Source organism: Anopheles coustani, chromosome 3, assembly GCF_943734705.1.
Source record: "Anopheles coustani chromosome 3, idAnoCousDA_361_x.2, whole genome shotgun sequence".
Lineage (NCBI taxonomy): Eukaryota > Metazoa > Arthropoda > Insecta > Diptera > Culicidae > Anopheles > Anopheles coustani.
Genome location: NC_071288.1, coordinates 79972914 through 79995664, shown reverse-complemented (window position 1 = coordinate 79995664; position 22751 = coordinate 79972914). Strand labels below are relative to the sequence as shown.

Genomic DNA, 22751 nt, shown 5'->3' with positions numbered 1-22751 from the left:
GATAATGGATGGTTTACAAGCTCACTGCTGTCCAAGCTGTCCAAATCGGCCACAGTAACGGACGAAACGGTCCATCTCCTCTTCCAGCCCGTCCCTTCCCTCCTAGGGATCGGCATGGGGACTCTCTTTTTCTGGACTCGACTCGTGGACTGAATCAATTTTAATGAACTCTATTATTCTCTGCTGCACAATAATGGTCACATGCGGTGAAATATCCCATTTATACCTTCGCCTGTCGCGCACGCGGCTTATTCGCACATTTTATGACTTGTTTATGATATTAAGACGTTTCAATAGTGCACTCACCGTTTTGTAAAGCGTCGCCGGGGGAGACTCACAGGAAAAAGGGCACTAGTGGGGCTTCGTAGTCGCGTTAGGTAGACGTTTTCCCCAGCGTGAGGCCCCTCCGGAGTGCGGCCATCACCGGCACATTATGTCTCATTGTCCGCCTTCGCACGCGGGCCCTCCCAAACGGGCCTCCGGACGAAAATTCCGTTCTACCACCATTCGCCCAGATCGTTTGCGATCGTATGCGATCTTTTCAGTCGGCTGTCGGAAATGCGCTGGTGCTTGTATGATGGCGCGGCCAGAGCTGGCGAGAAGACGATAATGACATTTCACCACTTCGTCGCCTTCGTTCGGTGCGGAACCTCAAACTCTCTCACATACGTAAAAAGGTCTTGCAAAAATGTATTCTTTCTTGCGGAAGGAAGCGGACAGAAATATCGTCGATCACCTTGATAAAGCGAGAGAGAAACATGAAAATAATAATCAATAATTTATGGAACATTTCAATTTATTGGAATATACGATCAAATTAATATGACATCTATTTTTTCGCGCCCTCCGTCCTTCTGCACGGACCTGCATGGTCTGCAGCCATTGTGGGTCTGCAAGAACTTTTCGGGCGTAGGTGTGTTCGATGGGTTTTTGCTCCGATTTGTGGCGCCTGAAATACGACACTCCGTACACCTTAGGCGACGGCAATATGGCGGCGGGAAACAATAGACCATCAATAACGTTCGACGTAAGATTTTCACTCTGCCACGTTCCGTGCTCGATATCGGGACATCAGGACATTGTATTGAAAATGTGCCAAACGCCACGCCAGCCATTATACCACAAACATGTGGAAAATTCTAGCGGAGGTTGAATGTCCTTCAGGCAGCGACTTCCAGCAAGTAGTGCACCATGGGATCAAATGTGGTTGCCGCAAATGAGCGGTTTCTTACTCTGGCAATGGTGTTCCATAATTCTTCCATAAATCCACACACACCGAAATGACCCTCTGGTCGTGGCATGTGAATGATGCGAATTGTGTGTTTACCGTATGATGCGTGCCGATTTAAAAAGGCTACATTCCAGATACCTGCAGGCTACTAGAAATGGAGCCAATAAATCAGGCCCGGTAAAGTGAGAAAATGTGTTTAGTTGCTCCTGAGGTGCAACAGGTACAACTGTAAATGGGGTGCTTAAAAGTATGTCTTTGGAAGGTGTTTGAAGAAATCTAGATCTTAGGACTATATTTGCCGTTTATAGGAGGACCCCTCAGAGATACAAAACTCGATTAAAATAATGTGCTTTATGGTTTTAATTCTTTTCGGTGCAATTGCGAAGTGTAACATCGTGAAATGGAGTCCATTTCTGTTTCTTTCTTAGCCAAGGTTATGTATTTTCCCTCGTGCGGAGCAATGGGTCTTGGGTGTATCACATGCAACGAGAGGTATGATGTAGGTGAAACAGACTCCCCCTGTCGTGTCTGAGCCATTAATTATGAAACACAGAGGCGGTCCACCAGACTTTGCGCGGCTCGAACGTTAGTACAAGGCGTCGAGATGGAAAAAGGTACGTAGTCTGGCAAGGGAAAACCATATCGGTTGGCTTTACTGAGAAATATTTTTGAGAAAAATTTCTCCAACTTTCTGAACTTAACTCGACCATTGACCAAGAAGATAGGATTAGTTGCGGTTGCAGCTCGCCTTCAGAACGATTTGCTACCCGAAACTAGTTTTGTGCGTCACAACGTCTGGAGCGTTGTGCTACTCTGGTGGGCCTTTTGACACGCCGTTGAACTACGACTGCGTGATAGAGTTCCTCGCTGGCTCGGAGACCCGGGGACGGCCGGGAATGTCGGTGTGTGAGATGCTCACGCCAGCCGTGGCGGAAAATTTATGGTTGAATTGAAAAATCAATTTTAAATTTACTACCGTTTTGTTGGCGAGCCTTCTCGAGTCGCCGGACCGTCGTATGGCATAAGATCGAGGCGTAGCTATATTTTTCATTTGTCGCCTGGTTCGTTAGGTACGCGCACGGATTGCGTTAAATTTTCGCGTAATGTGCGAGCACGATTTTCATCCTAACCGGAGTAACCTCCGATGCGGAGGAAGATCGTGTAGGGTTGTCGGTTTGGACAGGATTTGATACACATTTTTTTATTCTGCATCTGCTACGCAGTGTTTTTGTGCTGCTGCAACGTGTGCTTTTGAATGCGACGATAAATTATGCACACGTCAAGCGGCGTGTTACTCCAATCGGTAGAAGTTCAGAAGAGTGGTGAATAAAACAGCAGCAAAAACGAGAGAACTAACAATCTTTGGTTCGTTATTTTACAAGTGGGATTCTTGTTTCGAAAGCGATTTTCATCAACATGGAAAAGTGTCATAAACATCAAAGTATAATTATACTTTCGAACGTTTGGTGATCGAAAGCGCATGAATGAGTCAAACCTGATCGAGTGGGGAAAAAATATAATAGCAAAATAAGGACCATGCACATTATGTTCGTTAGGAAATCGGTCGCCAATCGGTAGCCGAGTGGAAAACGTGTTCATCGTATCCCAATTGAGATTTTTCAACATGTCACGGAATCGGTTGTTAGTAGACCGACATGCTTTAATATGGCGGCACGCCGGAAAACCCAATATCAATGAGCTTATGTAGGGTGTGCGCTTATGTTGGCTTCTATCCTATCGAGGTGGTGGAATCTCAAAAATTAAAATATTTACATGGTCGAGTCGTAAATCGCGATGCCACAGGACCACGTGCGCCTGCTTTATCCCTGCGTCTTTTTTTGGAGGATTCTGGAAGTATTTCGATCCTTTGTTTCAGGGAACCAGTGGCATCAAAGTGTAAAGAAATTCTTGACCCCGTTGGCATTAAACATCTAGCGGGAAAGGAAAAATACGATACAAAATCGATCATGGTGGGCATTACGAAAATGGGCGGCCTGTTCTTGCTCACCAGAAGCCGCGTGGTTTGCGAAAGAAATGGAAACAGAAAACAGAAACAGAAGAAGGAAATAGTTTTCTCGATATACTATTTACATACATCGACATCAATCGAAGAGGTACTAAATCTAGTGCGGAGTTTCTTTCTTTGGAATTATATGGCCATTTTTTCCTTCTTTTCCTTTGCTCCCTCCCACCTTCTACGTGCGGCATCGATGAATGATCGCGTTCTACTGTGTGGTGATCGTAGGACCAGAGGCTCCAAGAGTTCACCCTTTTCGGGACGTCGTTGTCAGTGTCGGCGGAAAGCGCGAGCTTTCGGAAGGCGGCACACATAATGATAAATGTAGGAAAATTAGAACCGTCTCAAATGGAAGCGACACACAGGCGATGTGCAATGTGTTCATTCCATGCGCATGTAACACAAATTAATTAAACTGATTTATGTGCAGCGTGCCGTGCGGCGTGTCGTCGCTGGATGCACGATCTTTGGGGTTTTTTTTTTGTTCGTGTTATTTGAGCTTCCTACATTTCGTTTAAGTTGTCGCGACGATCGTGTTAACAAAACGTGTGTCTCGGTTGCTACCGTTTTTACGGAGGGAAGCTAACATAAGGTGACTTTACCGTTAGTTGGCGTGGCGTTGAAGGCTGTTGCGCAAGAATTTGGCGACAGAAAAGATTCATTGGCGGCCCCAGGAATGTCTTTGTTTGGTTCAATACTATAGATCCTTGACGGAATTAAATAAGTTGCCTTCTAAGTTCTATTTAAAATATTTATTATCAATATACGTCACGTGATAGGTACAAAATTTCGTTCTGTACAAAATCATTGTATCACTTTGATACTTCAACAACTTTGGGAAAAAATAGACTTGGTCCCAATCAGAAATTAATTAAAAATACAAATGAAATTAAAGTTGAGATCGTACGAAATAAGCATAATAAAGTTTCGAGTAACTTAGACTCAAACAGTATACAGTAAGAGGTCCAAAGAGATGTAAAATGTGGATTGACTTTGTTATCATGTTCTACTATTAATCATTATAGAAAAGTTCGATCATGTATCCATAACTGCCTAAGAAGTCTAATGATCTTGTTACAAAGTTAACCATCGGTTCGAGTATGAGGAGAACAAAAGAAACAAAAAAAACATCCTTTCCGGTTCCAAAGAAGGATCTTGGTCGTGTGCCGATCGTCCATTTCAGCATCCATTTATGAGACGCTCGTTGTTTAATCGAACGATCCATCAGCATCTTCGAAGTGAAGGGGTGGGTGGAATGAGGTAGGACATACGAGGAAACACGCGTGCCTAAAAGACCTTTGGGGATAGAAGAAGGGGTCCCTGTTAGAGGGGTTTTACATGATTTTCTGCCATCCTAATGGGCCCTCGGGACCGATTCGTAAGTATCGATATTATTACCCCTTTTATTGAGTTCATTAACATAATCTCATTGAAATTCTGATATATTTTACATGTACTAACGCCTGCGCACGCTTCCCGCCACGGTAAGGTGTGTGTGTGTGTGTGCTCATCCAAGCGCACGAGGAACGGTCTCTCGGTGGAACAATTTTCACCCAGCCTCTGAGTTGTCGATCCATTGATCGCTTTTCTTCATCTTCCTTTTTGGACCATCGTTTTTCGACGCTCTTCCGCTGCAGGATGCTGTCCGGTTGCATCCTGTCTGCACGTTGGAATGCAACTTCCAAACCCCGCCATACCGTACACCCGCTCTGTGTCAAGTGACTTAAGATCATTGCTTCTCACCTCCGTTTTCTTTGGTTATTTTCTTTCGCGCTCTCGTTTTAACTAGCGACATTCCTTCGAAGAAGAGTGAATTTGGATCCTGAGATATTTCACCGCTTTCTGCGGAGGAGAAAGGGGAGCACCATTTTTCCTACCCTCCTCGAAAGGGCCTTCCCCACAAGAGACGACTTAAAAGGTACCGGTTTTCGAACCGACGCGGGACGTTTCGGGCGCGTGAACGATGGAATTCCATTTAACCGGGCGGGAAAAACCGCCAGGTTTGAGTAGCGCGTGCACGCTGTTATGTATCGTTAAATGAACGATTTCAATCACTTGTTTTCACGCTTCCACCCGAAGGCTTGGGAGAGGGAAGGGTGAGATCAATAGAGGGATCCTCGAAGATTGATAAAAAAGAAACCTGTAGCGCGATTGGCACTAATTGTGCCTCCATCGTCATCTTTGCGCATTCCGGGTGAGTCCAAAGTCAGGAAAACGAATTTGGGTCAGTCGATGCCGGAGCCGTTGGTATGGTCCAGGACAAAGAAACTGTAACACCGAAATGATGATGAGTAAAATAGTTGGAGAGACTTGACGCTGGCACGATTGACATTCCTCGAGCAGGTTAACCATGGCCTTTACTGAGGATCGTGACATCAGTTGGCCAATTGATTCTATGTACAATATTTTTGATTAACAATCTCTACCATTCTGATTCGTATATTTGTCAATTCTAGAGCTTCAAGAACCTTCAATCTGTTATTTGTTTACAGGTTGTTTACATCAGTTTGGCACTTTGACTCAGAGTCTCCGTGATTTATTTACTTGTTTCATCTTGAATAAAATGTTCTTGGTAATGTTTTCGAAGGAATTTTGTAATCCAGTGAAAGGGACGTGTACGCTGACCTCGATTTGGAAATATTTCTAACCAAAAACAATTTAAGCTTGTTACAGACAGTTGGTTCCAGTTATGAATTCTTGAGTCATTCCGCCACTAAATGAAACATTATTTGGATCTTAGATTTTATCTTCCCGCTGATCGATTGTGCTTTCGTGCTGGGGATCTCCAGGGGAGTAGAAAATGTACCTGAAAACCCCTCCGGACACATACGGTCTGGTTGCTTCGAGGCACGCGTCTGGCGAAAGATGACTTGCAAAATGGCGATGATCGTTGTAATTAAAGCAGAAGTGTGCCCCGACTATTAATCAATTCCCGGTTTATTTCGATCGACGCGAACCAACTCGGGACGTACGCAGGCACGAGCTTATTCCTTCGCAAAGGCTCGAGATGTCCGACCATGTCCCTGGATCATGATTGGATGCAACTTACTGGGATAGTCGACGTCCGGTTGCATGCCAAGGGCAACATTGTATCGAGGACTACGACGATGCGAGATCGTGAATGCGTAATGAAATTATGATTTATCATTACACACCAAAGGAGCAATTTTATCTGGATTCTTCGGAGTCTCACACTTTTCCCTCAAGCAATGGCTCTTCGGTGCGTAGACGGATGAGAGCGGATCGCGGCATGATGTCTCCTCGAGGGCTGGAACATGTCTTCGTAGCCTTGTTCCTTTGGCTATGGCAGGACGTAAACAGTAGTGCATCATTTAAACCATTTAAGTTTAAATCGAGCGAAAAAGTGTTACTGTGTAGCCGTCGATCCTCACCATGGGACACCTGAGATGGCTTCTGGATATGGTGTGATTAATCTCGAATCTAACCGAAGGGAGGAACAACTTGGCAATGTTGGGTCGACCTCACGCGACGTTCTCAGACGGGATGTCTTGTTGGAAATAATCTAGATGTCTAATAATTATCTTCAAGAGAGTCTTATTATCAATTCGCTTTCCACCGTTCCGTACTTCGTGACAAACAGGAACGACATGATGCACCTAACCATATGTCTGTGCACTGTGTTCGGAAGATGCATATCTCGCGCATCCAAATGGCCATAACGTGCCACTGTTGCAGCGAGCGGATGAGCCTTCAAGATGAACAAGAAAAAAGCCACAGACGCAGATAAAGGTGTGACCCATGCAAAGTGGTTACAAATTGAGTGGCAAACGTGTTGGCTCACGTTCCACACTGCCGAGCTTGTTCAGCTGTATTCTGTTTTAAACATTCTGTTACTGTGACCTTTTCATGTTTGAGAAAGAGATGTTATCGAGAATCAACGTTTAGCGACGCGTCATCCTTCTTATCTCAATCAAACAAAGGCTAGCTCTACATCTGCTGAGGACAATGAACATCCCAGATTGGTGATGGTAAAGCGAAGAATTTCAAATTGGTTTGAATAGGAAAAAATTTTGTTCTTTGAGCTTTTCTGTAGTCACATTAAGCGAAACAAAGCAATATTTTAAACTCCACATCCGAAACGCCGGTTGACATTTTCGGATCCGTAGTAAGTAAATGAAAACAACGTTGATTTCTGTGGTGTTATACATTTACCACCAGTGTTTACAAACTCCCTGACATCGAAGTATTGCAACAAATAGACAACGGTTGTGCAAACATTCCTGAACTTATCTTTAATGGCACCTGTTGCGACCCCAAGGAATGGAATCCACCGAAAGCTCTGCCAAACAAAGTCGGAAACATGGAGCGACGATGTTGCCATTCGACACATTACGAACACATCGGCGTCATGAATCATAGAAATACGCCTCGCTGTTGGAGTACTCTATGCTAAAAATCGATCGTGTTTCAGTGCAGAAACCTGCACGCTCGCAGGCTCGTGGCTCGCGTTTTTCCCAGCTCAGCATGTCGGACCGATGCTCTTCGACTGACCATGCACTGGCTACAGATTTTTGCACAGTGAGGTGCAAATGGGCATGTTTTTGTGTGGGCCGAAACATATCATCAAGATAGCGCGTGAACAGCCACAAGCTCTCGAGTTCATGTGGAAGGATTACCAAACACACATTCCAGAGAGATTTGCATTGCTAGGATGAAGCGGTCTCTCGTCTCTAAAAAGGCATTCTTTGGTGAAAAACAAAGGAAGGATTTATTTTAAAGCAGGATCTGCTGATGAACAGTATACGCTTTTCAGATGTGTATCTATTTTTGTCCTATAAATAAAATCAACAGATACTTTGTCACCTTAAAGCCAACCACATTTTTCAATATTCCAGGACTGTATATGCAGACGGCACATCATGTCTCTAAATAAATCATTTCACTTATGTCTTTAACAATATCGAGGTGCGTTTTAGCTTGAATATGTGTAGATTTGAGGAAAATGTGCATCGCTAGCCTCAAAACGGTGGCTCAGGACACAAGTTACATTAAACTTATTTTGATTATTAGTAGTAATTACTGTTATTCAGATGTAGTATGTCGAAGTCGACAGCTGACAGAACAAACTTCACGACACAAGTCCAGGTGGCTAGCTCTCAAGGAGGTAGGGGTTGCATTCAAACGTCAACCAAAGTCGAGGAGAAGAAGCTGAAGCTGACCAACCGTCGTGATTCCAGTGTTTGCTCGAAGCGACTATACTATATGGCAATAAATTCGACCAGAACCAGTCATGGCGTAATGCCGAGTTGCATTCGGTCGGCGAAATCAATCGGATTGGTGCAAAGTTTATGCATCCGAGTGACATAATAATTAGCGGTGCAAGCTATTGGCAATATTCGCAGAGTGCGACCTGCATTGCATGTGGTAGTTAATTATTGTTATTTTATTTTATGAGTAGAACATTCGCACAGGTTAATTATCACGAGGCTTACAACTGCAATTAGAAGCGGGATTGTCTGCATCGCAAAAACTTGGAAATCATCATGGTAATAAGTAACTTCTAGAAGTACCATAAACGAATATCATGAGTGAAAAACCTCTGTGATCAATTCTTGTTTACAAAAAGATATTGAAAAAGATAAGTGTCACCAAACCGATCGCAAAAAAAGACATCGCGTGCCAACATCCACATCGTTTCATTTCAATAGTGGACGGTTGTTTTATGAAAATTCACTCTATCGCAGTGCTTCGATCAGAAACCTGGGTCGAAAACGGGCTCCAGTCTCTCTGGGAGGTCATACGCTACTGGAAGACATCGCCTCGGAGTCGTTTGGCAACCGAGCATCCGGAATTCCACTCGTTGGAAGCTCCACATTTCATTTGTGCCGTTTTACAACATTTGTATTTAAATTAGCCCGTATCTGGTTCAATCCCGGGATGGCCAGAGACTTCTTGCTGCGCTCACCATAACGTTTCGTATCATATCGGGAGCGAGACCACTGCTGGGTCATGCTGAGTAATGGGATTGATATTTATTTTAAAATGTGCGATTATATTCGTTTGTTTCTTGCATTCCGTACGGATAAAGCCACGAAATGTAGGAAGAGAAAAATATCTCCATCAAGACTGGAAGCATGACCACAAGTTACAGCATGTTTTGTTCACCATAGAGATTGAGATCCAAGGGTGCAGTGAAGTCAACTAGGGAATAGTTGAAGTCTACGAAAACGCAAAGAAAAACGTGAAGAATGGCACATTCCACAACGCCCTTCGTCCGCTAATGAAAGTACGATAATGAAAGCTGTATGGACATGGGCAGAGTATGTGTTTATTGCAATTTATGTCAGTAGCATCGTAAATGCTTTTCTTTTCCTACCCATTTCCGATTGAAACATAGTGAAGAAAGGTTGTCCATACTCGACTTGGGTTGAAAGCGTCTAAGAACAGAAGGCAATAAACTTGTTTGTTATCATATAAAATATAGCAACGCAAGGGATAAGCCCTCTCTTTACTCCATGCTGGATGTTTTCAAACTGTTCGAAACTAGCGGAAATAAACTGGGCAAGCTCGACTGCAGGTTATGCCGTATGCAATGAGTTAAGTAAATGAAAAATTTCACCTGGAGCATCAACAGTAGGATATATGTTGAACAAAGTACTAGCAATAAAATAGGAAATCGACATTAACTTGCGTGTAGCATCGATGTGGAAGTATCTAGAGTCAATTGTTCCTATTAATCGAAGAAAAGTTTAGTGTATGGTAATTTGATCATAGTTCCGGCTTCGGACAACATCTATTAAATTACATGAAATCGATTAATGTTCACATAAATTGGTTATGCATACAACGTGAACATGATCAAAGCAAACTTAATTGAGGTCACTTTTCTAAGAGTGGCTCATTTAAATTCTTGCACAAGCGTCCGAGGAACAACTTTTCAAAGAAAGGAGATGGAAATGCCATAAACTACGTCCATGTTGATATGTTTTATAGTTTCTCTATTGCGGCAGAATGATTGCTGAAGTGATTAAAAATATCAATTCATCATCTTTCGTTGTTGAACCTTCACACGATCAATGCTTTACCACACCCCGGTACAAGATCGACTACCGACGACATACTCGGACACGCTTTCAATGAATATTCATCGATATTTTCCCGTTTGAAATGGAGTAAGAAATGAGCACCAGATGAACAGGTGAAAATTAACGTACATATTTCACTCGCGTGCTGCATTTTCAATTAGTCGTGCGAATTCCCGATTCTCGGAAAAGTGATGAAACATCGTTTAGTAGTTCGTGAACTTATGTTTACTCTTGAGGATGGGAAGTCACGCAAAGCCTAGAATCTCCGTACAGACAGGATATGCCGAGCGATTAGAAATCTGGTTCACGATGGAAGGAAATATCGCACACTTCGAATGAACTACCACACGGGATGCCGTTTTCAACCGGATCCACATGCGTTTTAAATTTTTATCGGACCCTTTTTTGCAGACACGTCTTCGCGAGATTTATTTGAGGGTTCATTGCCTCATCCATTGCCGGAGACAAGTGAAACCGCAACGCTTCCCATTGAGAAACCTGTTCGGTGGTTACGTTTGCTTCGATTTCGTCCAGTTCGGCAGGAAAGGCAAATCAGCTGATGTCATGTCGAAGAAATGTGGCAAAAACCAGTCTCACCATGAAGCCACTGCGTGCGTGATAGTGTGCGAGTGTTTGTTGAATGGACGGATCGATGTAGTTGTCCTCCTGTCATCCTGTCAACGTCTAGTGGCTCGATCATTTTTCGGGAACTTGAAATGAAGCTCACTCAGGTTCATTTATTCGTTTGATGAGGTGTCAGAGTGTTGAATCCGAAACAGCAGGGATGAAGAAAAGATCGATCGATTGTTTGAGAAAACGTTTTCGTTGAACCTTCTGCTAACGGTGTTTTGATAGATCGCTCACATGCAATACAACTGAAAACGAGTGGGATATATTTCCTTTTGCCAAAATGACAAGAAATTATTGCATTTTCTCTTTTATAATTGAGTTATTGAACCCACTTTAATTGGACGTCGATGAGGACCACACACCTGTTTTCCATTCGTCCATAATTGAATTGGTTAAAACCCTTCCGTGATGGACAATAATGAAATGGCCAACTGTGGTATGCAAGTGGAGTAACCTTATTTGGTGTTATCGTTGGGCGATAATTAAAACATGATTGCACGCATCTGAAGATCACTGTTCATCACACACTCGCACCTTTTAAGGATCGTTGGAGCTTCGATGGCATTAATGTTTGACCACGTGCCGAGATCGTTCTGGTGTGGCTGGAAAATTCTCGACTAAACCGATCTGTGATATGGTACGAAGGAAAGAATATTCACCTTAGTGACCTGTGGAAAATTATTCCTACATGTTGCACCACATAAGGAATGGCATTTAATTAACATAGTTTGTCATCCTTATCGATAGAAGACACGCGCGCAACTGAGAATTTGCACCACACGTAAAGTACACTTGCGTGAGTGTTTTATGCTGTTGAAGAATTTTCATCCATTTCTTGACGATCACTTCTTGCAGAAGCAGATTTTCAGGTTGCGATTTCAATTAAACTTTAATGCAATTTCGACAGCAAGATCGTTCGTGGTTTATCTACGGAATGTGAGCACATTTTGTAAGATCTTCACCAACCAGTCGTGTTGGTTGCTTGGCCGTGTAAGTCGTGCATTATTGCAGTGACCTCCCACTTTTCGCGTGAAGCTATGTTTGTTCACTAGCCCACTACACGGACCCATGCCTGGCTGGACTGTCTTGGAAGGGATGAGTGATCGCGACTACAGAACGATCACTTGGGGTCCGCTACTTCAAAGTGTTACGCTCGAGCTCACCTGCTTCGCTTCGTCCAATCGAAATGAATCTCGCAGCAGGGCAAACAACGTTATGCTTCCCCCCTTCAGCGGCATTTCGTTTGAGAATCGCGCCGTTTGCATGCATATGTGTAAAGCTATTATCCTGTGTTTGTCAAAGAAGTTAAAAGGCGTGGTCTAATAATTTGCAAAAATTTAATCATGTTAAACTTGCAGTGCTTGAATCGGCCCTTATTTCGTAGTACAATTTATTTCAACAGTCTTAAGCTTTACATTGATCACCAAGATCTGAAGCAAAACTTTTGGTTAGCTAGTGGGATATCATTTGTCCGCTTTCTTCTATAGCAAAAAGTATTAACGAAATTTGATTTTAATTTCTAAGAAAATTACGTTTTTGACAGCATCTGTAAGGATATCTTATCCGATGTTTTCACCATGATAGTATTCGTTGGATAATATTTATCCCAGTCACAAATCGGCGAAATACTTTGTTAATCTAACACGACGGTCAGTTATCACAGGTACGATTGATAAGCTGATCACAAAATCTATTCTAATAATCTATTAAAAATCTATTTGCCACTTTGCTTACTTTGTTGTTTTTCTTCTCTGTAGATCTTTTTCTACTCCACTCCTTGTACACCAAAGCGACAACTTTTGTTTTCTAAAACGCATGCAATATGCGAATAAATCTACTCAATGCCTTATTGACATTTATAAGCTTCCGTCTAACTACTGGAATGTCCTGAAAAGTTCCATAATGGCTTCATCAAGCTAACGCTCTCCATTGATTTGATGTTTATCGTTTGATTGATGACTGTTAAAAAGAAAGAGGAATAGTGGAAGGGATTGAGAGAAGGTAGAAGGTAGCGGGCCGATTGAAGAACATCACCAATGGATTGAAAGCCCTAATGGAATTGATTGATTGAGGTGGTTTTGCTCCTGGTTGGATCGCAAAGTCCCTTTCCTCGACGGATAGCATTAAGTCTGTGTCATTAAGTTTTAAAACTTATTTTATGAACCGCGGTTTGTAAATCGAATGGTTATGTATTTTTGCGAAAAAAAGTTGCTCCACAACTAACAAGATCGTGTCAGCCTCGGGCCGTGGTCCGTAAAGCCCAATCAAATGATTGATTGAATTGGAGGCTGTCACCGAACGGTAGCCGAAATTTACTACCAATGAAATTATACACCGCCTATCCAGCCGATCGGATCAGATTCATCAAAATTGGAGTGTGCAAAATGTGCATCCGGCCACAAATGCCTTTGGCCGGTTCGCTATCACCTCTATAAAAGCCTCAAACAGGAATGGATAGTACGCCGGGCGTGGCAGTTGAAAGGAAGCAACCGAATGTCGTTTCACAACGATCGATTTGGCCATATTTTCTTCTTGGCTCGTTTTGCCCCAGCTTCTCAACCGATCTGGTTTCACATCCGCGAGGCGCTGCCTTTTTCATTTTCGGCGATCGTTTCAATATTGATTATGGTAATCATGATTGCCTGTGAAAATAAAAATAATAATAATCGAATGGCAGCACGCCGCGGCTCCAGGTTGAAAGCAAAATAAAATCGCATGGAATTGGAATTTCGCCCGCGTTTGACGGGATGGAAACCTTTCTCTTCGATGGTCTGTTTGATTTCGCCTGCGGGGAATAGCAGAAAGAAGCCAAAATATTCGCCCAGTTTGCTGGAAGCATCCGAATGCCGGGCAAGGAGATTGCAATTAACACAAGGTTAACATTTATGAGATAGATAAAAGTTGAAAGGAAACCTCAACGTAATCAGATGAGGTCGAATATGACATGCAGTTGCATGAATGAGGTTGATAATTGTCATACGCATTGCGTGTGCTCGATTTTTGGTGAGGCACCATTTTGCTCTTTACGAGTAAATGTTTTAATTAAGCCAAAACACACCCTTTTTCATGAGAAGTTTCACAAATACATCTCACTGCAATGGTTTGTTGTCTAAGCAGAACTATCTCGTTTGCTCGTTGTTTGTTGAGTATAATAACTTAATTATACATGAATGATTCATTTTCTGCGTCATCTGGAAAATCGTAGCCACATTTTTCACCCGTTAATCATCTTCTTCAAAGGAAACGTTTAGTAGTCTCTATGTTTGTTTCCTTAATCATCATCACCTTCACGGCAGGCTAGCCCTTCGGTTGCTTTTGGCTGACAATACCTCAGTCCGGCAGAGGCCCAACTCTCGTCAAACCTGAATCAGAAACAGGTCTTCTAGATTTGCCGCGTGTTGGGCCGTCCTGGTGCAGATAATTGGTGTCGGAAATGAAACCTTAGCCGAGCGGACTGTAATCGATCCTCATACATTAATGTGACTCCTTTGCGAGCTCCACGGGGTGAGCAGAAAAGCAGCCATTGCGGTAAAACGGACGTTTAACAAAAACATTAACGCCTTCCTCGAGCGTCCGTGTAACTGTTCGAGTGGAGTTTGATCCAACTTTTTCCCTTGGAGGAGGATCATTACACGACTTTGCAACGCCATACCGATTCACGATCGGGGTGATATCGGGGAGAAAATGAACCATCGAGCACAAGATATACCATTTGCTCGATAATTGTTGCGCAATTAACTTCGTGCTGCACCGAAGGGATACAGTTGGACGGGTTTGATTTGAAGAGTCCACTTGGGCGACAATCTGAACGGGTTGAGTTATGCCAGCAAAGTTCCAGAGATGGAAAGGGTGAGCTTTAGTCGTGGAATTTAGTAATGCTTCCGAAAGAAGTCGTCAAAGGGAGAAAAATGGCAACGATTGATATGATATAGAATTCAAAAAGAGACACTCGAGGAGCTCTGCATTGGATGCATGGAGCAAATTCTTGCATTTCAATGAGTTGACGATGTTGATGGATCCTCTTTTTTCAGGATATGATCAATTCCACGAGGAGGTCTCCGCCTCATGCTCATGACTTTAATTAAAGGTTGTGAAGCTATGCTTGGTCCACATAATTAGTCGCTCGTTCTCGTTCTCGGTCTCCATCGAGCAATGAAGTTTGATTTCGAATCATCATCGTCTTCGTTACCGATACTCCTCAACCCATGTTGTCCCTCACACAACCACACGAAGCGCAACCCCAATCCAAGCCTTCCATCCACAATTCCCGGCGGCGACCAGTTTTCCATCATCATCCTCATCATAGAGACCCAAGCCTTTTTTATCAGCTCACGTTTATCATTGGAAAGTTATCGTAGGCCCTAGAGTGAGCTCGGTCGCTCGGTCGGTCTCCTGGAGGCTATTTGGTGGCGGAACTGGCAGCGTCGGTGCGAAAGCACCCGGAGAGGAAGGACACCTCCGGGATCAGGGGGCGTGCGGGTTTTTATGGGAGTTGTTATTAAAATTCAATTTAAAAGCAGTTCCGCAAGGCACTTTAGCAATGGCATTTGCACCGGGTCGCGCAAAGTCAAGCGATGCTCAGAGATATGGCTCGGCCTCGCATTCCTATAGGTAGGCAGGAATGCCAAGCTTTGTGACTCACATGCAACTATTTGCAAAATGTTAATGGATTCATTCAACTTTTTCATAGTCTAACAGTTCATTTTGCGTTTTGATCGTTGCTGGATTATATATTCCATATCAGTTTTCAGGAACTCAACACTCTGGTAAAATAATGAATTTTCCTTAAATCTGAACCAGCTCTTTGGACGACACAGAAGCATCCTATTTCATGCTCCCGGCATCGACTTATAGTGTCGACCTGTGTCTTTTCTGATTCGGTTGCGGTTGTCCGATTAATCTTTCCGTTAGTTGGTTTTCCTTCCACTTCCTCCACTGATTCTCCAAAAGCGCATGATCTACGCTCACTGTTGTCGCTTCGGCCATCGAACACACCGAAACAAGTTTGTCTAGAGTTGGTGGATTTTTTCTTTTCAGTTTGATCTCGTTTTCGACAGCGGCACTGAACTGGAATCCATCATCTCACTCTGGTGCCATGTTTGAATTGGCCGTTCATCAAAAGCTTATGGAAAGGAGCGTCCAAAGTGAACGGCTCTCGGTGGAATTCGGTAGATTGATGGACTCTGGCGTCCAGTGTTCGGTTAATATTCGTTCCAGTTTAACCCAAAGTGCCCAGTTTGTAGTAAACATAATCGAGGGAAGAAAAAAATCTGTCCAACATCGGCCGATAGAGAGTTGGAACGGTGGCAGATAGATTTTTTCATCCAACGAATCTTATGGAATGGCTTTTGGTGTTGCCTCTAGACAAGTGGAACTGACAAGGAATCGATTTTACTCACTGTCTCCCTGTTGGGTAGTTTGAATTAAAAAAAAAGCGTCCATTTTACTTTCTTTGAGTTTACTGTTCAAACTTTCTCATTTTAGACTTACCCTATTAGTTTGGAAAGATGTATGCACTGTTTAAAATTTTCTGTTTTAGTGTTAAAATCTACAAAGCCGTTTTTTCACAAAACTTAGTTTCAATTTCTCCTTCTTGTTGAAAAATATTTTGTACGTGAAGTTTTCATGCTATTTTTTTTGTAATTCATGCGCTTTTTCCATTTCTCATAACTGTTCACTCTTGTCATAACTGTTCACTTTGGGTTGATTTTTCGTGTTGGTTTCCACCGATCGCAGCACATGCAATTTCCTTCACTATTGCGTGAACATCAAACACTTGCATCACTTCGAATAAACGTTGCAACAAGGTTTATTGACTCCTCGCGTCGGTTCTGATAGGCAACGGCGAACGCCACGACAATTTCCTTCCAATCGGAATTTTTTTCCCATTTTAACAGCTCTCACTTAATAACTTAATTGCCACTGCGCATCCGGATCCACATGCATCTCGAACCGTGTGAAACGGGGTGACGATCAATCGACGATCGACGGTTTGTGTCCGAGAAAGTTCCCGTCTTGCGGAAGCCTTCCTGGTTACAGGTTTTCTTCAACCGCTTTGTGAATGAAGATAATGAACGGAGAGAAGACAGAAGGAAAAACCAACACTTAACCACTGCCAGTCAACTTGGCCAGGTAGCGAGTCCGGCGCACCAGCGGAAAAGGCGTCGACCGCTTTCATCAAACACTGCATATTCACTAAAGTGCACCATGACACTCAGCTGCACCGTATGCTCTCGTTTTTCTTTTCATTTTTCCTACCCTCGGCCGGATCGGATCGGGATGCGACAAACTGCAGCATTCACTTCCACTTGCACGAATGGTTCAATTGTTCACTTGCTCTAGTGGGACTAGCTCGAGCTGTCCTACGAACCGAGCTAGGGGTAGGCGCGTGCACTTCGGCTGATCTCGTTTGTCTAGGCTGCGGGGAAAAGGGACGCTTCGGGTTTTCTCCTCGGTGTGCTCTAGTTCGCTCATAGTTCGACCGATCGCCTTTGCGCACCCATTTGCGCTCTCTCACGCGGGATGCTGGATTCCCACTATTAGGATTTGGAGTCACCCATAAATGCCCCACTAGATCGCAACCCCACCAGAAGAGAGCCTTGAAGCCTTTGGAAGCCTATTTTCTATTTCATTCAATCACGAACACCCGAACAGAAGTCAAATCCTCTCTCAAAGGAGCTTAACGTCTCGTTGAGATGTCGTTGAAACTAGAGCAGCTTAGAGGAGTGCTCATGCGATCCTTCCAAAGGGTCGATCCCGTTAGGCCGTCGTGTCGGTTCAACGCGGAGCGTACTATGAACTTCTGGTCGTCGCGCTCAGCGTCAATGAACCGTTCACTGAACGACCTCGAGGACTACGCCAATGCAAACCATCAGCTGATGCTCAACTTCCTCGCTACTCCCTACTGGGGAGCTCGCTTAAAGGTCCCGTTAAACGACGGCACGCTTCGCACGTGTGCGCAATGCATCGTCCGATCGTGTGCCATTCGCGGGGAACACGCGCCGTTACGGACAGCTGTAAAGGGTGGGGTTCTCTTTGAAAAATGCGATACAAGGTGGGGAAGAAAATGATTCCCGTTTAACGGCGTGAGAAAGGAGAGATAAGATGCCAAGAGCGAGCATTGGAGCTGAGCGTGGATTGCTTGCGTGCGTGTTTTTTGTTGGAGAAGGTAGAAGAGTGAAAGACTGGGGTTCGTCGCTTGTAAAACGGTACGAAAGACTTCAACGACTTGAACGTTTTATTTAAGCGGAAATGGTCACCAAAATACTATTTAAAATTTTATGTTTATGTGTGAAAGATGATTAACAATTTCACGTTTATTTATGCTTGACAAGAAATGTTTCTTAGTTTTTACCTTATGAATCAATGAATGGACCATTTTAAAAAACTATCGAAGAAATTTGTAGAAGAGTGATAGACTCGGGTTCGTCGCTTGTAAAACGGTACGAAAGACTTCAACGACTTCAACGTTTTGTTGAAGCGGAAATGTTTACTTAAATGATATTTTTTATAAATTTATTTGTATGTTTGCTGGTGGATTTATTCGCTTTTATTTATGCTTATTCATGCTTATCTTTTCCTTAACTTTTGACGAATGAGTTCAATTTTAAAGGTCATCGCGAATGTTCCCATGAATAGATTTGCACATTACAACAGGTTTTTGTACTTATTTTCACAACCTGTTAATCGAGAAACTGTGTTCGGTTATAAACCGCAGCTCAGGTCGTGTGTTCAAAGTAAGCATAAGTCGCCATAAATTAGCACCGTGAACCACGGACCGAAAAAAACCCTTCTAGGGCACGTGCTCGTTGGCTCGGTGGTTCCTCAACAGCGGGAACGCCGATCAAAGCCCGGTCAACTGGTGCAAAAATAGCGCACCACACGGACACCTGAGTGTCTCCCGTTGGAACACATGATGTCCACTCCATCCAATTCTATCACGCATGCTGTTTGCGGGACCAAAGAGTCTTCCGCGCGCTGCAACAATACTGCACGGAATGTGGCAATAAGCCGAGTAATGTGATACTGCCTGTTAGGAAAGATCAAATTAAAAGATCACGGCTTCTCTATTTGGTAATAAATTCGTTTCTTTAGTCCACACGCTCAGACGTTCTGCCTACGATCAAAAAAGGATTGTTTCATAAAGGAATTGGTAAACCACTCCATGAATGTATTTTGTTCTCCTGCAGATCCTTGCGCCCATAGAATATGTACCGAATTCTTTTGGTGACAGATTCATTCCCCGCCGTTATGCACTTCGGCGCTCGAGCCAGTTCGTAGAAGATAGTAAAATGGAAAACGCTACAGATCCGATCAAGATGGTACGTAATTTCGGGTTTTTCCGCTACGTGATTTTGTTTAACATATCCACTTTGTTTCAGAAGGACGTGTGTGGATTCTGGAGGCATCATCACTACACGACCGTACTGAAGGAGCTCTTCGAGCTGGTTCCATTCCGTAACAAGATTCTCACGTTTCACGAGAACACATGCCGGCGCGTGTCCAACCCGCTGGCGATCCGGACGAACCTGGAGTGGGTCACTCGACCGGCCCATCCGAACCGCCAGAAGCTGGACTGGAGCTGTAATCCGCGGCTGAAGCCGATGGCGTTCATTGAGGCCGTGCACGATCTGCCCAACATCAAGCGGCACTACCAGAAGATTATCGACTGGTCGAGCGGGGGCCAGATCGCTGCCATCTTCAACAAGAAGCTGGTGATCTGGGAGCCCAACACGGACGTGACGATCGGGCTGGGCTTCCAGCACGCGACCGCCATCGCGGTCAATCCGACTGGCGACCGGCTGGCGATCGCGATGTACTTCATGGACCGGGCGATCCTTGATATCCTGGAGGTCCGCAGCGAGCAGTTCGGGAAGCACGGCGTGGTGAAGATCGTCGAGGGTAGTGAGGTGCTCCTGACCTGCCTGACGTGGGACGGCAGCGGGCGGTACGTGGTGTGCGGGTTCGCGTGCGGAATGCTCTCGGTGGTGGACGTGCAGACGGGCAGTGGTGATGGCACGAACCACCGGTCCGTCGAGTATCCCGCCCACAACAGTCTGATTCTGATGATAAAGTTCTCCTGCGGGTTCAAGTACCTGGCCACGGGCGATCTGGACGGCGAGGTGTACATCTGGAGCTGGAGCGCGGGCCAGCTCGCGGTGATCAAGCACATGATCGCGTCGTTCGTCTTCTTCGATTGCACCCTTGGCGTGAGGACGAGATCGTTATCGGTGAGCCCGGGTGACCGTTTCAGGGGGCGATCGCCAAGCGGTTCTCGCTAAACAGGATGTTTTTATTTTATTAGCCGACAGCGAGCCGGTCCTGATTTCGCTGCATCACGTCCCGAGTCGCCAGGTGGTGTCGTACTATCGACGCGAGGAGCCCGATTGCATCGTGACGGCGCTTTCGTTCAATAAGGTTTCCGGCGAGCTGGTCGTGTGCTTGACGTACGCTGGTAGGTAGTAATTAAACGCCATTACGCGATGCGATCTCTCGATGCTGGCTGGCACACGGTGTTGGGTCTAAGAACGTTCACGTTCACGAATGGGATGTGTCCCGATGAGGTGTTAGTTGCAACGAGATACCACCGGAAAATGTGTATGAATCATTATCGAATTCGTTCAATCATCAGCCTTACATTCGAGCGTCGAAGTAAAGCATGTTGCTGTCAGTCTCCGAGCGTAACTTGTATAAGGGGAACTTTTGTATTTTTTCTTGAGTAAATTTCCTTTCTAGTAATGACTTTACGAGCGAAAAAACACACACCACGTGTGGCATGTACTCATATCTCTTCTTTGTCGGATTAAAAATCTCGGTTTCGAACGGGCAATGTAATAATACTAATAATCATGATCAGTGCGTCTCGGCGATGACTTTCCCTCCCGTAATTATTGATATGGATACGGGAAACGCTAACAACATTTGTTAGCAAAACCACGTCTAGTACAGGCGATTGGAAGCGATAGAAAATGCTTGCCTCGTAGTGTGGTGTGTGGTCATTTCATCGGGAGGTCGCGGTAAGATCGCAGGAAGTAGTTTTCTGTGCGCTCGACATACATTTTTAATGATACAAATTTAATAAAATCGCTCACAATGAGGGAAAAGGCGATGTATCGATGAGGAGAGATTGAAAAAGAAAGCTTAGAGTTGTACCGTATGATCCATTTTCTTACCGTTCTTTGCAGACGACGATAAGCAGCCCGAAATAGTCGTGCTGGCCTCGATGGATCGCGTGGTTGATGTGTTGCGCAATCACGAAGAATCCATAGTGCATCTGCTCTGGAGTCCCGATGGAAAGCAGCTCGGTACGTTTAAGGGAAGCGTAGAGGATCGCTCTGTTGATAATCTCTTTTCAACGTCTCTCCCCGCAGCGAGCATCGGCCATGACGAAACGCTTACGATCTGGAACTTCTTCGGAAACCCGCCAAACGGCAACACAAGGGGCAAGAACAGGAAGCGCAAGCTGCCACACGATCCACCGGCTGGGACTAGCTCGGGCTTGCGGGACGTGGCACGGATTCAGTGCAACCGTAACAAAGAAGCCACCTATCGGGATCTGGCCTCCAGTTTCCTTTTCAAGCCGATGCGCTAGCCCTTGCCTCGCCTGCAATCCTTCCTAACCGCGGGTCACCACCGATCCACGGGTAATTAAATTAAAGACATGAATAATTGCCATGGATCAGGCTCTCGGAATGAAAACAACCATTTCACCCACACTTTTCAGGTTCCGGAAGATAAGAGAACATCGGTCGCCTGGAGTCGGCCTGGGGAAAAGCAAATGCATGCAATCCGCTGTGCGGTAAACGGATCGTTTGTTCGATATTGATATTACCCTTGTGTGTTAAATGGTTGTAAATTTGCTGTACATCATTATATTTTCGTTTTGTTTTTTGTTGCGATACTTTTTATAATATTTCTATTTAAGGTGAGAAGAGTGTAGCCAAAGTGTTGGAAAGTCAAAGTGCAATATCTTTTACCGATTCGTATGCTAAGGAATGTGTGATTAAAGTTTTCTTGACTGGATGAAAGGTTGACAGACTGGTAAATATTTGTCTTCATTTTATTTAAACCCAGTTAACTGAGAAAACTAACAAAACATTTGGTGAACTATTTTTGTAAACCACAAACGTTAACTAACGTATAGTCCTCATGATGTTTGACGTGATTCAGTAGAAGGTTATAAGTAGTAAATATCATATCTGTTGTCCAAAACTTATTCGCAACCACAGAAGAACCGTCCGGAAAGGCTAATATTACCGATGACCTTTCCACTGAAATATTTTAAACACTTTCCGCATAGGCCGTCACATACTTTTCCGTGTAAACCTGCGCACAGTCAGCAACACCGTAGCAGTGTAGCGTTTCGAAATCAGTGCACTTTGTTCACCTGACAGCGAACGCCAAACGATCTGCCACCAAACGTGCTACCAATCCGCGGGACCTACCCCGTAATCAATTAGTAAAACTTCTCAGCCTGTCAGCCTTAATCCAAACTGCAGTCACATTGCAACGGCATTAGTGGCACGACGTGGACGCTCCCGTATACGGACCCAACCTTCGAAAAACGGACGTTCTTATGGCCACAAATCTGGCACTGTAGAACGAATGCGATTAAACGAAGGGAAAGCGCTGTGCTACAACATTTAAAATGGCGAGTTAAGTCGCCGGGCTTTGGGGGTTGAAAGCGGTATGTAATGGGATGGGTAGGACTTTTTAAACTGGGCGCTGTCTCATTATCGTCGGTCGAGAGACGCTCGTTCGGAATGCTACCGTCAGCCGACGGAGGTTTGCTGTGGTAAAAAGGCTTTAGAGGAGAGTTTAAAAAGTG

The 22751-nt window shown here is 44.3% G+C and overlaps 1 pseudogene; it reads left to right on the top strand.

The window, feature by feature from the left end:
- The window catches only part of LOC131261073 (protein cortex-like), a 114965-nt pseudogene extending 93010 nt beyond the window's left edge, over positions 1–21955 (top strand).
- Positions 21956–22751: the final 796 nt, after the last annotated feature.